The sequence below is a fragment of the Magallana gigas genome, chromosome 1 (assembly GCF_963853765.1).
Source record: "Magallana gigas chromosome 1, xbMagGiga1.1, whole genome shotgun sequence".
NCBI lineage: Eukaryota > Metazoa > Mollusca > Bivalvia > Ostreida > Ostreidae > Magallana > Magallana gigas.
Window position 1 is genome coordinate 68,793,942 of NC_088853.1, and position 10,673 is coordinate 68,804,614.

General features: G+C 29.4%; 1 long non-coding RNA gene across 1 annotated transcript; it reads left to right on the forward strand.

Annotated features, from left to right (window-relative positions):
* Positions 1-310: 310 nt before the first annotated feature.
* Positions 311-10,347, forward strand: LOC136273067 (uncharacterized). The gene is made up of 3 exons (XR_010711239.1): positions 311-441; positions 9,883-9,978; positions 10,233-10,347. It is a non-coding gene; the product is annotated as an uncharacterized lncRNA (long non-coding RNA).
* Positions 10,348-10,673: the final 326 nt, after the last annotated feature.

The window sequence follows — 10,673 nt, forward strand, 5'->3', positions numbered from 1 at the left end:
TTAAAATTCTTATATTACTTATATTTTGAAAATGTTCACAACATTTTCTGACATATACACGACATTCAACACTTCAGTCATGGCGTCAATTTATGTAATTAAATTTAATTTGTGAAATAAATTCTCTTTTGGGTCTATATTTTATTGTTTAGATATTCAAATAGGTACATTCTAAGTAATATCTGTGATTTCATGGAATTGCATATAACTCAGATTCCATATTCTTCCTATAAACCCAGCATAGGTAGATAGATAGATAGATAGATAGATAGATAGATAGATAGATATGATCCATTTTGCAAGCTTGCCCTGTTGGATATTTTGGACAAGACTGTTCTAAGACATGCATCAACAGTTACACATGTGATGGTTGTAACGATGTCAGTGGACCATGTGGTTATGGCTGCCGTCCTGGCTGGATCGGATACTTTTGTCAAAAAAGTAAGTTTTTTTTTTTTACATTTATACTTTTTATGAATAAAATTTAGCTATTACTTTTTTTTTAAAGTAATGATGTTACTAATAATATTGATAAGGCTCAATTCAGTGCAAAATATCATTAAATCAAAAACTTGAAAAAAACCCCATAAATAACCAGTACTAATGATTTTTTTTTATGTTTTCACTACTTAACACAGTTACCAATAACGACAGCTATTCCCAAAATTTTCTTTTACATTAATTCGTTGGTATTAGAAGGTACTAAGGTTTTGTTTTTTTTTTTTTTTTTTTTTTTTTTTTTTTTTTTTCTTGAGGAAACCATTTATTCGATATACAAATACAACAATATATATTCAGCGTCATTTCCACAAAGGCCTTTTTTCACTTTCACAACATATATACATACATACATGACTTATCTTGTACATGTATTTATATAAATTTCTTGAAAAGCTTCTAAGTATATGATTATTCTATATTATACAGTTCTTATGTAGTGAAAGTAAATTTTGAGAGAGAGAGAGAGAGAGAGAGAGAGAGTAAATGAAGGGGAGAGAGCAAGGAAAAGGTTTGGGGCATTGTTCATATATGAATATAAAAACTTAAACCATAATCATGTGATAGATCCCTGTTCTACAGGGATACTTAAGGGAGGAAAAAAGGATAAAACACGAAAAAAGGACATCACAGTTCAAAACAAGATTGAGATGAGACACATGAAGAGACAATTTAACTATATATAGTACAGTGCTATAGCTTATCACATATATTTTGCCAATGGCTTTCATACTCCTTATATCTACAATTTTTCATTAGCATATATTTTTCAGTCAAGAGCCTTTCTATTACAACATTTTTTAATCCATGTATATTTGGATTTGTATTACTTTTGTATTTACAAGAAAAAATATATTGCTTCACAATAAGAACCAACAAGTTAAAAAATCTATAAATATCTCTATTTTTATATTTTCCAAAGAGAACTGATTGTTTATCAAATGTTATTAACAGATCAAACTGTCGCAAAATCCAGTCTTCAACAGCAGACCATAATTCTTTTACAATAGTACATTCATAGAATAAATGTCCAATACTCTCTTCATCTCTTTTACAGAAAGTACATACAGGAGACTCTGCTTTTTTTATTTTGAAAAGATATTTATTTGTCGGAACAATCCTATGAAGAATTTGGAACTGTAACCAATGTAGTTTTGATTCTTGTGTAGATTTAAAGGGGAGTTCAAAAATTTTGTGCCAGGTTTCTTGTGCATAGTTATGACCATTTTCTCTCCATTTTGGTATAGATGTACATGTTTCTCTCTTTTTATCTAATAATAAGTTGTACATAAGTTTGCAGCCTTTACGGTTATTATTAAAAATTAGGATATGATTAGGGATAACAGGTCCATATTCTTTTATTATTTGTAAGTTTGGTATGTTTAAATCTTGTGTATTCAGTCTGGTCCTTACAGCAGTTCTTAAACTTGCATATTCAATAAAGTTTGTCATTGGATTTATTTGTTTCAATTTTTCAAAGCTTATAAAAGTTCCATTAATATTAAGTAAATCACTAACAAAAATTAATCTTGTATTGGCAAAGCTTTTAAAAAATACTGATTTATTGTCTACTGTGATTTTCGGATTGTACCATATATTATCATTTATAGCCTGGGGTTTACTTATTAATACATTTTGCTCCTGTATTTTTAACCAACTAATGAACACCTCTTTCCAGAATGAATTTCCCAAAGTTTTACATAAACTATATGAATAATCTGTGCCATTCCTCCATATTTCTGGGATTTTAATTTTCAGAATGGATTCTAGAAGCTTTACCCATTTTGTATCAGCCCTAATAAGTCTTTTTATCCAAGTGGATTTGAGTGCGGTAATAAAATCCCTATAATCAATCATTTTGAGACCTCCATGGCAGTAATCTTGTACAATTATACTCTTCTTTACTCTATGCACTTTACCACCCCATAAAAATTGAAAAATATCATTTTCGAAGTTTTTCAAGTAATCAGTACTTGGGTTGGGTAATGTTAGTATTAAATTATTTAATTTTGGTATTAATAATGTCTTAATGACTGTGATTCGCCCAATAGGGGTTAATTTTCTTGATTTCCATTGATTTATTAATTTTCTTATTTCTGAGAGTTTTGGTAAGTAGTTTAAATCTTCCATTTCATCTAGTGTTACTGAGAATTTAATACCTAGGAGCTCAAATGTTAAATTGTCCCAACTCAGTTTCCATCGTGAGTGATGAAATACATCTCTTGAAAATTTTTTACTACCGATCCAAACCATTTTTGTTTTTGTGAAATTTATTTTTAAGCCTGAAACCTGTGCGAAAGAGTCTAAAACCCTGAGGATGCCATCATATGATTGAGGTGTACCATCCATTATTATTGAGGTGTCGTCTGCGTATTGAGTTATTTTGTATTCTTCCCCATCTATGATTATGCCTTTAATATCTTTATCGTTTCTTATTAGTATTCCTAAAATTTCAGCACAAAGTAAAAATAGGTATGGCGATATTGGGTCCCCTTGTCTACAGCCTCTTTCCGGGTAAAAATATTCTGAAATTACACCGTTTTGAATTACACAAGCTTTTATTCCATTATAAAAGGTTTTAATCCAATTTTTAAAGGAGGGTCCAAAATTAAAAAGATCTAGTGCTTTCGAGATAAAACTCCATGAGATAGTGTCAAAAGCTTTTTCAAAGTCAATTAACATTAATAGGCCTGGTATATCATTTTGTTCTGTATAGTACATGAGGTCATAAATAAGTCTTATATTTTCCCCAATAAATCTTCCTTTTAGAAATCCAGTCTGGTCCTTATTTATCAGTTTATCTAGAACTGTTTTCATACGTTCAGCTATACTTCCTGATGCTAACTTGTAAATTACATTTAATAAAGTTATAGGGCGCCAATTTTTCAAAAACTTTTTAGGTTTTCCTGCTTTTGGAATGCACGTTATTACACCAAGTTTATTAATTTCTGAAAAACTTCCTATTTCAAAGGATTGATTTATTGCTCTTGTAATGAATGAACCTAAGTCTTTCCAAAAAAATTTAAAAAACTCACTTGTGAAACCATCTGGGCCAGGACTTTTGTCATTTTTTGTTTTTTTAAGGAAATTCAGTACCTCTGTATTCGTTAAAGGACCTTCAAGGGTGTTTAATTCTTCAATATTAAGTTTAGGGCTATTTATTGTTTTCAACTTATCATAAAAACTATATTCATCTATGATTTCTCTTTTCTTATACAGCTTTTCATAAAAGGCTTTTGTTTCTTTTAATATTTCTGTTTGATCAAGAATGAATGACCCATCTTCTTTTTCTATATTTGGAATTTGTTTGTTAATAAAGTTCCGAGTCTCAAGATTAATAAAATATCTAGTAGGCTTTTCCCCCTCATCAATCCATTTAGACTTTGACCTTATACAATGACCTTTTAATCTATTTTTTCTTATGTTAAGTAACTCATCTTGTTTGTCTGAAAGTGAATTTAAAGAGTTTTCTGTTAGATTCTGCTCTAAAGAAACAATATCTTTTTCTAGTTTTTTTTCTCTTTCATTTAATTTTTTTTTCTTATAGGCAGAATATGAGATGGATTTGCCTCTTATTTCAGCAAGCAGAATGTCCAAAAAAAGTTGATCATCAATAATGAATTGTATCTCGTCATTTCTAATATTTTCTAAGTTTTCTAAGCTGTATATGGGGCAAACATATTGACTTTTGACTTCCCTAATTATTTTTTTAATAGAATTAATATATGTCATATCAACTAAAAGGGAATTATTAAATTTCCAGAAGCCTTTCCCGTTTATAAATTCATTTATTTTATATTCTAAAATCACAGGAGAATGGTCTGATCGATAACTATTTTCATATTTAATTTGTGGTACTCGGTTTGTAAGTGTTTCAGATATTAGGAAAAAATCTAATCTAGCTTGTTTTATGGGGTTTTTTCTCCTCCATGTATATCTCTTTAGATTTGGATTAGTTTCCCTAAATATGTCTACCAGATTAAATGTATCTATTAATTTCAATACTTCCATTCTAGCTTTTGGGTTGTTCAAGTGCTTATAGTTCATAGAATCTGAATCTTTATTCATTACTAGATTAAAATCACCCCCCATTATAATATGCTGGGTAATTAGACACGAGTCAATTTTATCTATTATTTCCGAATAAAAATTGGGTGTATCTAAATTTGGACCATATATATTTACTAGTAAAAGGTTCATATTTTCAATAGTGGTATCTAGTATCAGATAATTACCACTGTCGTCTTTGTGTACATTGTGTACCTTATATTCAAAATTATTATTTAAAAGAATTGCTACCCCTCTTGAATTTGTTTTATAACTATTAAAAAAAGCTTTAGATCCCCATTGTGATTGTATTAATATTTCCTCTTTTTCATTAAAATGCGTATCTTGTAAAAAATAAATATTGTAGTTTTTCATTCTAAGATTTTTGAACACATCTTTTCTCTTATTGAAATCATTGAGCCCTTGGCAGTTTAAAGTTAATACTTTTAACTTATTTTCCTCAAGATCCTTGTTGTCCATTGGATTTAACTATAATCATTGCCCCAGTGTGGAAGAAGAGAAGAAAGATATCAACTAATGAAAAGTAATATGGAATAAAATGTGCAGGCATGTCTTGGTGAAATTGGCGTCGAGATTAACCCCCCAAAAACCACTGTATTGATCATAGTAATCAATTTGAAATAAAAGTATCGTTATATAACAACTAGATTCAGTTCGGGTGTAGGTGATGCCATAGGCACGCTCATATGTCTAATATAAAAAAGATATATTATTTAATTTGCTGTATGATCCCTTTTTAAAAGTGCTTCTTTCGTGTATAGCTTAACTCGGGATATTTACAACAGTAAATTGAATTTTCTTGGGTAAGATACAGGACAACGAGAAAATTTTGACATTAAAGAGAGTACGTTTAGCCCCCTACTGTGTTTTGTGGGGGAAAAAAGACAAGAAATAAGGAAACATTACTACCTTCTACAGAAACCATTTCCATGAATATCAATATTCGTAACCGGATATAAACACATGCTACGTAACATCAAAACTCAGGTTTTGTTTGTTTTATTACTTCACATGTCAATGGTTTGTTTACAAGTACGTGTTGACATCGTTCCTCTGTGTGGTTTGATCTAGGTTGTCTATTTCTGCCTCTTACTTTAATATTCGGAATATACCGAACGTTTTAAATTTTCAAAGGACTGACTAATCTCGATGTATTTCCAATTTAATACATTTGCGCAAAACTGGATGTTATCGAGTTTATTGAGTTTGTGTACGATGTTACCAAGTATGCATAAACCAGTCGGGGACAATACGCCCAGTGTATCATGGGTAAGTAATTTGGTAAATAATGCATATCATCATAAAATATAATACGTTAATATCCAGTGTATACCAGAATGCTAAGAATTTTTTGTCTAAAAAAATTTGAATGACCTCGATAAGTTTTCAATGTAATACATTTGCGCAAACCTGCACGGTATCGAGTTTATTTATAGAGTTACCAGGTATAAACCAGCCGGGGATAATACACCCAGTGTATCGTGGGTAAGTGTTAATGAATTGTTTTTTAATATATGTTTGTGTGGTACTTTAATAATTGTTTTATAGTTAATCATTTCCTAGGTTTATGAATTATTTCTGTTTTTGTAAGCAACTTAGTGATGGTGTCTCTCATAAAATAAATATAAATACACCATACGCTTTTCATCTTTGAACTTTTCATTTTATATTAAAGGTGTTATACCTCCTTAATATTTATTTTTTGCTCATTTAGTTATGATATAACATTTTGATTTATTAATCATTTAATATTTATTCGTTTGATGAGATATCGGCTCTTCTGATTGGTTGAAAAATTTCTTTGATACCTGCATCAATAAAATTTTTGCCGGATCTACTTTTCTCAACTGTTCTGATCTAACACTATTTATAGAACGGGAATTTCCAGGATAAACACTGTCAACAAAATGTAAAGTTGTGTCTGTTTTATTGTCAGCAAACAAAATGCAAACTTGTGAATATAAAAACTTGAAAGTTTAACCTTCAAAAATAAACAAAACACTTTGTTTGATTCACGAAATAGAAAATTAAGCGTCTTCTCACGATTTCGTCTGCTTGAGATCAATCAACATTTACAGCGAGGCTGGCTGTTCCTTTTCCAGGAATATTATAACGAATATATAGGCCTATAAACTTTCACGGTAACACTGCTGTTCAAATTTGGTAACGATAATTTTACATTTACACACGTAGATGATCGGTCATCAAAATAAGCGTCGTAAAGAAAAGCTATGAGTGATGCATCAACTCCTTCTGCGCATTCCAAGCGGCTGATATACCATTTAAGTGCATCACTGGCTATCTAGTTACCACAAAGTTTACAAAAGTCGCTTATACATACTATTCTCTGTCGGCATATCAGCTATTTTCGTCCACGATCGCTTTTCCTTGGATGGTTATTCCAGCGATCTCACATGAAAACTAGTTTTAATACGAGTTTTTCTGCACAGTGAATGATATCACAAGCTATCGCATGTATTTTCCTTTTGTTTTCAATTCAGCTGGTTCAGATTTTAACTCACTATTTGTGTTTAATCCATTAAATTCAGCCCAGTAGCTCTGCATCAGCTGAAGGCGAATCCATTTTGAATTTTGTTGCTGTTGTTGTTTTGTATTCATACGCGCCGCTTGATTTACATTATTTACATTTTTGATCAATGACACTTCACATTTTTTTATTTGAAAATGTTTTATTAAATGATAAGAAATGAAGATAATAATTTTTCTATTGATCGACGTATCAAAGAAAAAATTGACCGGAAAACTTTTTCATCAATGCGCTACGCGCATTGATGAAGTTTTCCGGTCAATTTTTTCTTTGATACGTCGATCAATAGAAAAATTATTATCTTCATTTCTTAAGTTCTTAATTAAAAAAAAAGACACCTTTGTTACACGAATGACGTCCCAGTCGGTCACTGGTCACTAAATAAATAATATGATCATAATTCTATACTGAAAGTGAAAATATATTAGATGTTATTCAACTGAATATATTTAGGACCATACAGACCATTGCTTCATAGTTTCCTGGAAGACGCCGTGGTAGATTAAAATCTAGCCATTATTTGTTTTGATTTATATTGACGGTTTTATGCCTTAATATTTCATTTAAAAAAACCGTCGGGAGTTAGGGTTAGATGACTGATTGATATCAAACTTATCTTAATTTTAAAAAAGTGTAGATATCTGTTTATTAATCGAAATAGTGTATGTTGTTTAACTTAAACGGTTTAAAAACATTTAAAACTTTAAAAACCATTTTTTTGGGTTATTTGCTATTGCTTATTTTTTTGGTAGCGCTGTTTCCTCTTTTTTGGGTTAATTATTAAGTTATTATTTTGTTTGGGGGGGGGTTGCTTTTTATTCCAGCATTTTATGATCATCAAATTAATATGAAAACGTAATTGCACGGCCTAAATTTAACTTTATTCAACTTGCTTTGCGACAACAATGTAAGTATGACTTATCCAATCACGTACTGCTGCATTACTTGTATGGATTGTAAGTATACCTTGTTGTCGACGAGCGTAATGTAGAACACTTATTTCTTCTCTCAACCTTCAATTGAAAATAACATTTTTTTAATTAGATGTAGGTGATATTAACTAATTGTTATTTAAGAAATGTTTATTATTTTTTTATGATGCATACATCAATATACACAAAACTTAAATACACAAGATTTTTCTTCATTATTTTAAAGCGTTCAAAGTTTTTGCTAAGCAGTGATGATGTTAATATATTTTTATATATTGTGAGTACTTAAAGTATAAAGCTTAGGAACAAGACCAACTGATGTGGATGTATTTATCAATTTTTATAAATTATGTCTTTTCGGATGTCAATTCCGAAGAAAAAATTAAAATTGAGTTTATATAGCATCATGTTTTATCTGACAATTTCAATAATTTAGAGTACGTGCAAATTGTTGTAAAAAAAAATATTATTCTGACCTCGTCCTTAAAAAAAAAGAAATAAATAAATAAACAAATGAAAATTAAAAAAAAATATCTCATTCTATATTATATTGTTTATTACAAACCGTCAATAAAAATGCGCAAAAACTCTTTCCATAATAAGTTTTGACTTTATTATTTCGGAAATCAAAAATATTTAGAGAGAATTAAGGAAGGAGTCTTTTCTGGTTTTCGACTTGTCAAACGTAAATTTGATAATTTGTTCATTAAATCAAGATGAAAGGAAATTAAAATAGTATATTTTTCTTTCTTTTTTACTATCATACAACTTGGCATAGAAAAATGTAATCAATGTTTAGAATGGAACAAGGACTATATTTTTGGCGTAATATTGGCGTAGGAAAATATCACATGTTGCGCAATTCAGAATTGCTGCAGATTACATATATATAATGAGTCTGTTTTAGCATTTTAAAAACAATGACAATAATGTTGGATTTTTTTTACTAATGTGAACTAATAATATGATACTTGGGTTTCAGAATATGTTTTTAAAATATGATTTGCCTATCAAATAACATTTTTATAAGCTTTTTAAAGCGCCCATTCTATACATTGATTTTTGTGAAAAAATCACTAAAATCAGTTTCTCTTATGAAACGGTCAATATATTAGCTTTTCTGTCAATTTATATCTTTATAGAAAGTCTTCATAATACATAAAAATTAGAAATATTTTATTATTGGAAGCATAAAAAAATAATCAAAATTTCTTCAAAATTTAAGAAAATTAGAGGAAATGCGGGCTAAGCAATATCAGTTTTAGTATAAATATTTATTCCAATTTAGTAGTATAAGCTAATAGACACTCTCATAATCTATGATTTCATTGAAGATTTGAATCTTCAAATCTTAAACAAATGTCTACAGAACTATAAAGAGCTACCCTTATTTTTATCGGTATTTACGTTGAGGAAAAGGTAGTGACCTTGACCTGACCTTTATCCGAAAACAAAAAGGTCAAATTTAATTAAACTGATAGAATCAATAAGTAATATGATCCGTTTGACTGTGTCAAAATTTCATGCATTTCTTATTATAAGAAGTATGTTTGATAATAAAAAGACTCCTTCCTTAAACACCTAAAATATGATTGCAGTAGATAGTGTTACTAAGTGTCTCAATTGCCCCCTAAAATGTATCTTACCATATGTAAGAACATGAAAACTTAATTGTAGTACAAATTAACTTTATCAACATATTGTTTTGTTTTAAATATATATATATATATATATATATATATATATATATATATATATATATATATATATATATATATATATATATATATACCACTTAATAACAAACAACCAACATTTTTTTTTTATATGACCTAGTCCTGCTCTCCGTCCAGACGTTTACTTTTACCACTGTTAAATGGAGACAAGCACCTGTTTGTACTTTAACCACTGGCCACACTTAACTTATATCAGGTATGTATATTTATTTTTCTTCCAAAGCCAATGATCCCGTAAAAAAGTATGTTTGTCGGTTTTTTGGAGTTTTTTAAGTGGCCGTCAGATATCCTGTAGTGAATCGAACATATGATATTTGTTTTTGTTTTTTTTGTTTTTTTGTTTTGTTTTTTTTGGGTTTTTTTTTGTGTGTTTCTTTGATTTTTTTTCTGTAAAATATTATTTGAATGCAGCTAGTATTATTTTAAAAAGTGTTATAATTCTTTTTTCAGCCAAACGTAAAGCACAAAAGTACACCTTTCTGGGGGACATCCTCCATCACATGTCCCCTCAGCAGTACGGATAGGCGAGCCTCACCAATGACGAGAGTGCACACGAACTTTGAAATTGTATTGCAAATCAGCAATCGGAAAGGGAATAAGAAATTATGTTATTATTTTTAGAAGCATTACTGTAGTATGTGCTTTTACTGATCGAGACGTTTTCCTATAAATACAATGATAGAGCAATTTAGAAATAAGACACATTTATTATTCAGTATTGGTTATCGGATATTTTTATATTTGTTATTGATTTTAAGTGACATATTGATGAATTATCATTATAAGATCGCACAAAATTGTGATTACCATTGATTGCTGAATATAGTGGAAGAATGGATCAAGTTAATACAACAATAAATCTTAATTCGTAGTTACCTACGCGTTATCAAC